The 12,455-nt window shown below is 40.0% G+C and overlaps 1 protein-coding gene and 1 long non-coding RNA gene across 5 annotated transcripts in view; one reads left to right on the top strand and one right to left on the bottom strand.

Moving 5' to 3' along the window:
* Positions 1-12,455, top strand: part of TSC22D1 (TSC22 domain family member 1) — a 146,454-nt gene that overhangs the window by 109,516 nt on the left and 24,483 nt on the right. The window lies entirely within an intron of this gene.
* LOC107967902 (uncharacterized) overlaps positions 4,504-12,455 on the bottom strand; it is a 28,779-nt gene continuing 20,827 nt past the window's right edge. Inside the window, exon 4 of the long non-coding RNA XR_001708704.3 lies at positions 4,504-4,810. This is a non-coding gene — a long non-coding RNA (uncharacterized LOC107967902). The remainder of the gene's footprint in view (positions 4,811-12,455) is intronic.

Below are 12,455 nucleotides of genomic sequence, written 5' to 3'. Positions count from 1 at the left end.
TTTGAACATTTAACTCCAAGATAGCTAGAATTTTATTAAAACAGATTTAAAGAATTAGCCCACAATTTAAATACTTTTCTCATTTTAAATGTGGCTTAAGATGTATTTGTTTTTATGAAGGAATTTTGGATTAAAAACTGCACTGTAGTTGAATTTAGGAAAGGGAAGCCGGAGATGGGTAGGCGGTGGGTACTTATAGATCTTGAATGCCTGGCTATAAAGATTGGGGGCTTACCCTGTAGGTACCCTGTAATCATTAACAGACTTGTAATTGCATGGGTGACAGGCAGGAAATGTTTTAAGAAAATTAGCCTGAAAGCACAGGGTGGATTTGCTTGGATCCAGCTAGACAGAGATTGGAGCCAGATGGACCAGTTGAGATGACATGGCAATCAATAATCTGGAAGTTTTATGATATAAATCTGAATTAGTGTGATGTCAGTAGGAATACAGAAAGAATTTAAAAGCCTTTAAGATATTATTAGGGCAGAATTGATAAAACGTAGCAACTTGCTAAGTGAGGTTAAGAAAAAACTATGTTATATAAAATTTCTATTTTTGTTAGAAACAGCAAACTTAGACATAAGCCAGTCTTCTACAGGAAAACTATTTCTGTGCATTTAGCATATTATAAATTCTTCATAATAAAGATGATAATATTTCTTGATATAAAGACCAGTAATAGGAGATACTGTTGATTTTGTGTCTGATTTCAAAGAGTGAAATGGCTAAAGCGACTTAAACGTTCCCATAGTATAGCGGTTCCCAAATGCTGGATTAAATACCAGCTACCTCAAAAAATTACTTGGTTTGTTGTGGGTGGAAGGTATCTTAAATAATGCAGAATGTCATGGTTAGGAGCACAGACTGTTTTGAAACCTGGATCCATCTACTATGGGCAAGTTACTTCTCTGTGTCCCAGGTGACTGTTAGGGTTGTTACAGGAATGAAATAAGATGATACATACAAAGTGCTTAGAAAATTGCCTAGCATATTGTAAATGCTGAATAAATGGTAGCAGCTTTTTTAAAAAAAAAATTCAATAGCTTTAGGGGTACAAGTGGTTTTTGGTTACATAGATGAATTGTACAGTGGTGAAGTCTGGGCTTTTAGTGTACCCATCACCCGAATAGTGTATATTATACCCAACAGGTGATTTTCTATCCCTCACCCCCTTTCTACCTACCCCACTTCTGAGTCTCCAGTGTCCATTATACAACTCTGTATGCCTTTGCATACCCATGGCTTAGCTCATGTTTATAGGTGAGAACATTTGATATTTGGTTTTCTATTCCTGAGTTGAGTTTGCTTTGAATGATGGCCTCCAGTTCTGTCCAAGTTGCTGCAAAAGATATTATTTTGTTCTTATATGGCTGTTCTTTTTATTCCATTGTGTGTGTGTGTGTGTGTGTGTGTGCGCACGCGTATGTGTATAGGTTGATCCCATATTTTTGCAATTGTGAATTATGCTGTGATAACATATGAGTGCTAGTGTCTTTTTTATATAATGACTCTTTTCCTTTTGGTAAATACCCAGTAGTGGGATTGCTGGATTGAATGATAGATCTTCTTTTAGTTTTCTGAGAAATCTCCATACTGTTTTCTACAGAGGTTGTACCAATTTCCCACCAACAGTGTATAAATGTTCCCTTTTCACTGTATCTGTGCCAACATCCATTGTTTTTTGACTTTAAACAATGGCCATTCTCCCTGGGGCAAGGTGGTATCTCATTGTGGTGGTTTTGATTTGCATTTCCCTGATGATTAGTGATGTTGAGCATTTTTTCCATATGTTTCTTGGCCATTTGTATATCTTCTTTTGAGAAATATCTATTCATATCCTTTGCTCACTTTTTAACGGAGTTATTTTTTTTCTTGCTGATTTGTTTGAGTTCCTTGTAGATTATGGAGATTATTCCTCTGTCAGGTGTATAGTTTGCAAATATTTTCTCCCATTCTGTAGGTTGTCTGTTTACTCTGTTATTTCCTTTGCTGTGCAGAAGCTTTTAGTTTAATTAAGTCCCATTTATTTATTTTTGTTTTTGTTACACTTGCTTTTGGGATCTTAGTGATAAATTATTTGCTAAGGCCAGTGTCCAGAAAGTGTGTCCTGGGTTTTCTTCTAGAATATTTATGGTTTCACGTCAGGTATCCATGTCCTTAATCTATCTCAAGTTAATTTTTGTATATGGTGAGAGACAGGGAGGGATCCAGTTTCATTCTTCATAGCAGCTATTTTTTTTGTTTTTTTTTTTGTTTATTTTGAGAAGGAGTCTTGTTCTGTTGCCCAGGCTGGAGTACAGTGGTGTGATCTTGGCTGACTGCAACCTCCGCCTCCCGTGTTCAAGCAATTCTCCTGCCTCAGTCTCCGGGTAGCTGGGACAACAGGTGTGCACCACCATGCCTGGCTAATTTTTGTATTTTTAGTAGAAATGGGGTTTCACTTTGTTGGCCAGGCTGGTCTCAAACTCCTGACCTCAAGTGATCTGCCCACCTCGGCCTCCCAAAGTGCTGGGATTATAGGCTTGAGCCACCATGCCCAGCCATAGCAGTTATTGTTGCTAATTTATTATTTTGTATCTCTGGAGATTCTAATTCATAAGGTTTGACATTGGGCTCAGGAATCTATTTTTTTTTTCTTTTTTTTTTTCTTTTTGAGACACGGTCTCATTCTGTCACCCAGGCTGGAGTGCAGTGGTATGATCTCAGCTCATTGCAGCCTTGACGTCCTGGGCTCAGGTGATTCTCCTATCTCAGCCTCCCAAGTAGCTGGGGCTACAGGTATGCATCACCACACCAGGTTGATTTTTTGTATTTTTAGTAGAGACAAGATTTCACTATGTTGTCCAGGCTGGTCTTGAACTCCTGAGCTCAAGCGATTCGCCTGCCACGGCCTCCCAAAGGGCTGGGATTACAGGCATGAGCCACTGTGCCCGGCCAAGGAATCTGTATTTTTAAAATATCCCCTCCTGTGAATCTGATTACCAAGTTTGAAAACTTTTGTTGCCACCCACTTATCTACCTCCATATAATAGGATGGTATTTAAACCACTCTGTACATTTTTGTCCTTTATTTTGACATTCCAAAGATGGCCATGTTTTAAAATGGTACGTGCTATTATTTGTATGTGCTAAGTCGCACTGAATAGCTTACCCAAATCCCTCTGGTACTAGTTCTAAGCTTCCACCCTCTCCCTACACCCCTTCCCTAGCTTCCTGAGGATCGTAAATCCTAGCCCTTGGGTGCCAGCCCTATGTGCTGCCTTCTTGAGAAGTCTAGATGAGTGATCCTGGGGGATTGACCCTCACACTGCAGCTCTGCTTATTTCCAGCCCTGCTTGTGTCCTAGGAATATCCTTGTAAATTTTGTTGGGAAAAATGAACATACAGTCTTATTTGCTAATTAAAAATTGCAAAGTTTTGTTTGTTTATTTATTTATTTATTTATTTTTTTCTTGAGACAGAGTTTCGCTCTTGTTGCCCAGGCTGAAGTGCAATGGCACAATCTCAGCTCACTGCAACCTCTGCCTCCTGGGTTCAAGCGATTCTCCTGCTTCAGGCTCCCAAGTGGCTGGGGTTACAGGTGCCTGCCACCACACCTGGCTAATTTTTGTATTTTTAGTAGAGACAGGGTTTCACCACGTTGGCCAGGCTGGTCTTGAACTTTTGACCTCAGGTGATCCACTCGCCTCGGCCTCCTAAAGTGCTAGGATTACAGGCGTGAGCCACTGTGCCTGGCCCAAATTGCCAACTTTTTAATACATAAGTAATATCAGTCGTGGGCTTTGTTGTTGTTTACAAAATTTCTTCCTAAGAGCTACTCTCCAATGCTCTGATTGCTGCCAGTGCCCCCTCTGGTCTAGTGGTTTGTAGCCCTGGCTTCACATTGAAATCACCTGTGGCAACTGACTCACACAAGATGAGTACAGTCTGAATCTCTGAGGTATGAGCCTGAACATCTGTATTTTTTAAAAGCTTCCTACATGATTCTGAAGCTCATCCAAGGTTGAGAACCACTGAATTAGTCTCATCATTGTCATGCTCCTGTCCCCCCATAGAGTCCTATTAGAAAAAGGAATGCTTCAGCCATATGACGTGAATATAGCTTTCTTAGCCTGGCAAAGTCTTCGGGGGTAAAGACAAAGTTTAAGCCTGCATTTTTTTTTTCCTGGGAGGCTCTCCTTGTATTTCTGTCTCTGTGCTTTAAACCTTCACACATGCTATTTCCATATTAGGTCAAGGTCCTGTGTTATATACTGTCCTAGTACTGTGAAAGTTTCCTTCAGACATTTCTTCTATGCCACGATATATATGTTTCTAAATACCTCATTCTGCAGCATTATGTGTTAAAAATAAGACAGCCTATGAAGAAAACAAGGTGGGGGTCAACCACTCAAAACTTGTGCAGCATTGTAACCAGAGCAGTGAGAAAACAAAAAGTTGGTACCAGTTTAGTAAAACAGCAAGCTCTAATGGTAGGTATTAAAAATACACAAAGAAGAGTGAAATGCTACCAACATTTTAATTAGAGCAGAGGTGGCAGGTGCTGATATAACACAGAAGGAAGTGGAGCTCCAAACCAGGGGGGCTGCAGTAAGGTTGGGTACAAGAATCAGGGTAACCTGGCATAAGCTGAAAGCAGCACAAAGCTGGTAGGGGCTCCTGGTGGAAGTGCTTGCTTTTAAGTCTTGTTAAATACAAATGAAAAGATTCTTCCTGCTGCTATACAGCAGAGCTGAGAGCTCTTTCCATTCTTGATAAAGGCTGTAATTCACCGGCTGTACTGAGTGCTCTTGTGAAGGAAAAAACCCTGTGAACCAATACAATTTTTGTGTTATGCTGACATCATTATCCCATTTACTAATCACTTAATTGATTTGCCTTCTAGAAGGAATTAATTTGCCTTCCAGAAACATAGGGGAAAAAAAGACTATATCACTATATCACTATCTGTAATCCTAGACAAATTTGATTAAAGTCTATAAACTCCATAAGGTCAGTGATGGTGACTATTCTGACTTGTCATCCTCGCAGGCATTTGTTCAATGAGTGAATGACTTAGGTAAAACTTCTCCAAAGAAAATGGTGGGAGTAATATGAACATTAAATACGCTTTTTAAAAAATGGAACAATGAAAGTGACATAACCTTAAAGAAAGTTTAGGAAGTAGAAGACAAAATTACTCCCAGTCTTCTTCTATTACAGTCACACTAAAATACTATTATTATTTTTACATGTCCTTTTATTAGGTCTCTATTGCTACATTACAAGTTACCCTAAAATTCAGTGGCTTAAAACAATGAGGATCATCTTAGTTTCTGAGGGCCAGGAATTTGGAAGTGGTTTAGCTAGGTGGTTCTGGCTCAGGGTCTCTCATGAGGTCAAGATGTCAGCTAGGGCTTCCATCATCCCAAGACTTGACACTGGGGCCAGAAGATCCATCCTAAGACAGCTCACTCACATGGCTGGCAAGCTGATGCTGTCTGTTGGCAGGAAGCACCTCAGTTCTTAGCACTGTGGAACTCTCCATAGGCCAGCATGAGGGTTTCATGCTTGAATATGAAAATTTAAGCTAGGTACATACATGTAAGATAACTCAACAACAGGTACAGTAAACAGTATGGGAAATGACTAATTTTTCTCTTATGATTTAATCTTCCATTCTGGAATTCTTTGACAATTACCATGATTGGATTATAGGTAAGAATTCTTTAAAACCTTTTCTTCTTTATTATATCTTTAGAGCAAATGGCCATTAATTTGCAAATATATTTTTTTCATGAAATCCTCTAATCAAATGCCACACATTTAAGGAGTTAGCTATTTGTTTAAAAAGGCCATTTTGAAAGAGAGAACTGTTCTCTTTATGCAGACCTTCTAATGAAATTCAACAGTGAATCTGATTTTATTTGCATTGACCCACCTCTGAGTTTAAGTTTTTTATGTTTAACATATGGGCTGTTTAGCCACCACCTTAGCTTCTAATTCAAAGTCAACCAGTAATTAAACTGCAGTTTAGCTAGAACTGCTATTTCTATAATTCTGGATAGACTGAAGAGTAATACAGATATGTGAGAAGCTTGCGGATTTGTCAAATAAGTTGAATTTGATGTATGGATGTTAGGTCATTACCACACTTAAAAGAAATTTCCATGGACTGTTTGCTGAAAATTCATAACTTTAGGAAACACCATGTAGCTTTTATGTCTATGTATTACTTTTTTTCTCTATGCTTATACAGAGATGGTGACGTCTGTTTTTGTTACTTTGTCAAGTAAAACTGATCCCTTTAATCAAACACATGAGAAACTCATAGGCAATATTTTCTTGTATGATCAGCTTTAGTTTTTATTTTAGAACTAGGATTAGTAGGGGAAAGAAAAAATATTAAGTGATCTCTTTCACTGATGACTGGCAGGATTTAAATTGTTTTAAGTTCCTCAAACTCTTTGTAAGTGCAATATGCATCTAAAATCTTTATAATTTATAGTTTGTAATTATATATTAGCTGTAACTCTTTACTTTTCACAAATAAGTGAACAGTTTTTTAAAATTCCAAAACACATTAATCATCCTAATGGATCTGAGACATACCATGCTTGATTCTTTTTGTTCCTTATTCTCCTGTACTCTAGTTTTATGACTTATTTTATGTTCCTTTGAGGGTCTTTCTGAATTTTTATATTCTCTTATTGATTTGGAAATAGAGCCTATATCAAGTACTTAAAGCACCCAGACAAATACTATAAGTAGAGGAACCTCTAATACCTTGTATCGCATAATATGGACATTTTACAGATCTTGATATTGTATAAGATTTGTTTTTATTTAGATTTTTGTGCTGTAATTGTACACATTGCCATTTGTAGGCTTGTAAATGGTTTACTGGAGTAGTGATCCATATAACTGAAAGTAGTGTGGGCCAGAATATGTAGCTTGAACATTTGCTATAATAAAATGATCACAGAGTAGGACTCAGAGGCTTATTAGAAATATATCAGTACTTCTTTCTTTTGTTGAACAAGTCTGCTTTCTTTTTCCATAAAATAGATTAAATGAGGCCATTGTGATGTAGAGTTTATAGAACCATATTTTCTATGGTCCAGCACCTTTCCGAAAATGTTTGTAAAATAGATGTTTGATGTTATGTAACTTGAACAAAACAAGGTGCTTAGTTAAATGATAGTAATTTTTCTTGTTACTCTGCTGAAATAACATTCAAATATATTTGTGGGGGTAATCGCAGAGTCACCAGTCTGAATTATTCTTATTGTGTAATGGTTTCTGTATAATACATAGTCCTATTTGTTATTGTAATAGACTCATTTGAAATGATGTTTACATTTTGATTACCTGGCGTCTTTTAAAATCATTTATCTCCCCTCTCCCTCCAGCAGAAACCCTTTAACAGAATTTATTCCTGGTCTCTGCTTTTGCCTTCCTTCTGTTCATACTTCATATTATATCTTCATGCTATATATTTAGGAATTACCTTCCTAAAATACAGAGCTGGTCAGGCTACTCCCCTGCGGTAAACACCCCACTGGTGCTCCTATTTCCTAAAGGCAGGGTTGATATTTCGCTGGTTTGCACTAGTTAGGTTGAACTGGCCATTTACAACTGGTATCTGTTCTGATTGGCTGGGGCTCATGTGCTGTGGGGTGAATTTCGGATTCCTTAGCAGTGTTTTCAGTGTTTTGGGGGATTAGAAGATCTCTGAATGAGTATTTATCTGCCTTAATTTCCCACCATTCTGTAATTATTTCAGAGGACCCTACTGTTTGGGCACCTTCCATGACAATGCTTTGACTTTCTGCCTCTGTTTTGGACATTTTCTGCTTTTCCCTTAATACAGTCATTCTCTGGTCTAATTAATGATTTTAAGATTATTCTTGATGATTTAATTTAGGAGAAAATTCCTTGGTGAAATCTTTACTGACTACTCACCATCTAGTACTTTACTCGGTTACCTTCTCTTATGCTTTCCTGGTACCTGCCATATACCTAAGATATCACACTTATTACTTTGCCCTATAATTATTGCTTACACATCTACCACCCCTTCTGGACTATGGGCCAGTCACAATGCTTACCACAGGTAGGCACTAAATAAATATTTAAGTGTATAGAAAGAAGTTAGATTTTTGAGTCAGAAAAACCTGAGTTCATATTCCAGGTCAGCTATTATACTTACTAGCAGTATGAGAGTGAACAAATTAATTTTGCATAATCTCAGTCAACTACTAATTTGTATATGCAGTGATAATAGACGTGAGTTGAATATTAAGCAAGATACTGTGTACCATGCTTATTATATTACCTAGGATTTAGCTGTTCAATAAACATTCCACTGCCCTAGTTAAATTTGGTTTAAAAGTATTGTTTTGCATTTCCTTTTCTCTTTGACTTTAATTTATAACAAGAAAGCTGTTTTTATCTGAAAACATCTCTGTTCTACTGGTCTGTGATAAAACTAGATGATAAATTATATCATTCCTACTGCTAAGAAAAACCATTGTTTATACATTTCTACTAGCATTTTTTGGTTTGAAAGCTTTTTAGAAGGAGGGCTTCTTCACCCCTCGAAAGAAGCCCAGTAACTACTATAATGCCAGGCACAAGATGTTTGTGAATTAAGTATTTGTGGAAAGGAGCTGTGGTGGGAAAGAAAGACTATCTCCTCTTCCTTGCTCTGGGGAGAAGGTCACTTGATTTCCTGCTGGAGCAACAAATATGACAAAATCAAGGGAAGAGAAGACTAGAAGCTGATGGGGCCTCCCTCCATAGCTTTTCCTAGAGGACAGTCTAGGAGGGCAGAGATGGCCTCTGTGAAAGAGGCTGCAAGGACTCTAACACAGTTTAGGACATCAAATACATGGGTGAGGAAGTAAGAGGTGGTTCTCTTTAAAGACATAAAGTAAAAAAATATTAGGAATCACCCTCTGAACTAATTCATCATGTCATAGGGATTAAGGCAAAATTTGAGTTGCCTTTTTACCAAAAACAATGAAGTCACTTATAAATTGCTTCTCCAGATAATTATTCTGTGTCAGGGAAAAGGGCATCAAGCTGTATAAAGGTGGTTTTCGTATTTGAAAAAAATTTCTTTTGGAAGTAATCTATAATAATACTTTTTATATTAGGCCATTCTCAAGCAACTCTCTACTTTAAGGAGTAATTTGAGAAATGTGAGGATCTCTTTTGATTAACCCCAATTATGGCTAAAACCAAGTAGTTCAGAACACAAGGGCTTCACCTTAATTGGTCACCTTAATTACTGTGGAAAGAGCCAGGTTCTTTTCTTGTGTTATCTCTTTTAAATGTCATAACAGTATTATTGTCACAGGATCCTTGGGGTGTCGCTTTTTCAGCCAGAAACCTCTGTGGCTGGTGGTACCTTTGCTGGAGTTTTCTCAGGCCCTCTGAGCTAATAATTCCGCCCACCTGGCCTGGCTGGCTGCTTTCCGCTGGCTGCTCTCCGCTTGTGCTACTGTCCTGGGTCCCATGCCTGCCAAGGATGAGACAGGCACCCATGCCTGCCAAGGGTCAGTGGCAAGGGGTGTGTGAAACGAGCGTGGGGTCTCAGCACTGTGCACAGCCAGGTGTGCTGGCTGCAGCGGGGTAGGCAGCTCTAGGTGCCGGCTCTGTGCAAGGCTGCGGCTAGACCAGGCATACTGTAAGTGGCTTCCACTGTGGGCACCGGGGAATGCAGTGGCGCCTGGAAGCTTGGAGATGCCAGGAACTGCAGAGCCCCAAAGAGGGTGTCACAGCCCTGGGTTGGGGAGCCCCTAGGTCTGGGCTTCCTGAAGGGCTGCAGCTCTTCTCTCTTTCTTGTCACCTGCAATGTGGCAAGCCCTGTTTCTGTTACAGCTCTTTCAGTCCCACCACTCAGCGGGTCCTGGGTTCTTGTCTTGTGTCCAGGAAGAATGAGGTATGTGGACAACTGGAGGGAGAGCAAGGCAGAGAGGAGCTTCATTGAGTGACAGAACAGCTCTCAGGAGACCCAAAGTGGGTGGCTGCTTTCTGCAGGCAGGTCGTGCCAATAAGTGTCCAGGTGTCAGCAGAGAGGATATCCGTAGTAGGTAGCTCCTTTCCACAGTCAGGTCATCCTGGCAAGTGTCCAGCTCTCAGTGGAGAGGAGACCCATAGCGGATAGCTCCTTTCCACAGGCAGGTCATTCCCCACAAGTCGAGCAGACCCTAAGTGGGTCGCTCCTTTCTGCAACCGGTAGTCCCCTCATCTGTGCAAGTCTGACTGAGTCCGGGGGTGTTTTATGGGCTTAGAAGGGAAGAAGTGTGTGCTGATTGGTCCATGGACGGCCATGAGTGGGCCTGGAAAAAGCACAAGTTCTCACTGCCATCCCACGGACTCCACCCGGAACTGGCAGCCCAGCCCCTAGGCTTTAGGCCATCTACCACTTGAAAGTGGGGTTTCACCAGGGATCCTCCCCTTTCTCTCCAAGAACCTGTCTGCCTCCCGCCATCAACATGCCATCCACAGTGCCCAGGCTGTTCGTACTGAGGGGTGCCTGCAGGTTTGCATGGAGCTGCCCTCAGCCCCACCCTGGCCTCCTTCCTGCACTTGTCGGTGCCCAAAGTCCAGAGGGGGCCGAGGCAGAGTAGGGGTGGCTGGCATGTCAGCTGCTGCCCCGAGCGCACACACACACCTGGTCGGACAGCACCCAGGCTTGGCCATAACTTTGCTGCAAAATCAGAGCGGGCACTGGGAGTGGGGAGGGACCAGAGAGCAGGATCGGGCCCTTCCAAGCCTGTGGGGGAAGTGGGGCTTCCTGGGTCCCCGAGAGCACAGGGATGCCCAGGTCTGGAGGTACGGCTGGGCAGCTGCAGCTGTGCCTGGGAGTGCAGGCTTCTGTCCTGCCAACTTGGTAGGGGGTGGGGCTCCCACCTGTTCCTGGCCCTTGCTGGCTCTCTGGAGCCTGCAACGCCCGCCGCGCCTCCCCAGCTGCAGCCAGCGTCTTTGCAGTGGCTGCTCTAGATGGGCTGCTGTTGCCATCATTATGAAATATGTATTATCACTCCCATTTTACTATGAATAAGTGATTTTTGGAAATTTGAATTAGGCTCTAACTCCAGTGCTCAAAATCTGACTCTTTAAAAAGCTGCACTAAAGTCAGTACTGATGAAGATGTTTTATAATTGCATTTATGGACTTAAATGGCTAAAACAACATCATAGATGCTTTCAAAGGTTGTTTGGGAATGATGCTTTAGTTGGAATTAAAAAGGAAAAGGATCATACTATTAAGAGAACATTAAGAATTTTTGCTGATAGAATCACAGTGAGAAATTAGGAGGATCAGATTTGATAGAATATAGTGACTGGAAAGGCTTCAAAGATTTCACCTATCTGTTTCAAAAGTGAAAGTAGATCCTAGAACTTGTTCTACTTTTATATGAGCAGACTTTGAAATCCCTGGAAACTTAGTTTTCTAATTCTGTCCAAGAATATGAAACAGTGTCAGTTGACAGATCTGATGTATGTGTAATAGATAACTATTTCATCAGAATTGAAAGTTTGACCCAATATATAGCCACCTTCTTCAATTAGCTACTGTATCACTGCTGGAAATTCTTTTTGCAGTTTTCTTAGGTGAGCTCTCTGCTTCACCCTACAACTGAAGGCTTTGGAAATCATAGAGATTTTTGAAACTACTAAACCAGCCACTGCTAGCACAAAAGGAGCAAATTCTGCAGGATTTAGCGATTTCCTTTTTATATAAATAGTGCTTTCTCTTTGATTCTGAGAAAAAGTATTCCTTTTTTTTTTTTTTTTTTTTTTTTTTTGCTAATTGCTTTTCAGTACATATATTCAACAAGCTTTCTTTTTCTTCTGTTTCTTTAGGGGTTGCTCTTTTTGCAGCCCTTGAAATTGCTTTACCAATAGGCGTTTCTTTTATTTCCATGCATTGTTTGTGAAGGCCCACAACATGAATTTTATTTCTGTTGCTTGGGAGATACCACATGTTCTCATCACGTATTCTCTCATTTCTTTCAAAATGCCTTATTTCTGGCTTCTCAATATTTAAAAGCTTTTCTTTTGTGCATGCTGCTTGATGTTTTTGAGCCAGTATGATTAGACATATTTGAGATGTTGAATGCGTGTTTTTATATAGAAAAGTTATCCTTTGCGAAAGAATAGCAAAACATAATTTTGCAGAATAACAAACGTGCCGAACTGAGGTAGCTGTTACATGTTTGAGATATGTGCTGTTTGCGTTTTCCTAGGTGCAGTTTTGGTTCAGCTGGGTGCAGTTTCCTGCGTTTACCTGATGTTTCTCACAAACAAAATCACACATAAGCAAATGTGAAATGTGCATTACGCTCAAATTGTTCTCTAACATATGAATTGTTTTGGAACAAATTGGTGTTTTCCAAACAAGTTTTATAATGGAACAGATTGTACTTGATAGGCTCTGTTAATTTTAAAAAGCCTGAT

Source organism: Pan troglodytes, chromosome 14 (genome assembly GCF_028858775.2).
Source record: "Pan troglodytes isolate AG18354 chromosome 14, NHGRI_mPanTro3-v2.0_pri, whole genome shotgun sequence".
NCBI classification, from domain to species: domain Eukaryota; kingdom Metazoa; phylum Chordata; class Mammalia; order Primates; family Hominidae; genus Pan; species Pan troglodytes.
This window is presented reverse-complemented; position numbering and strand designations above follow the sequence as displayed.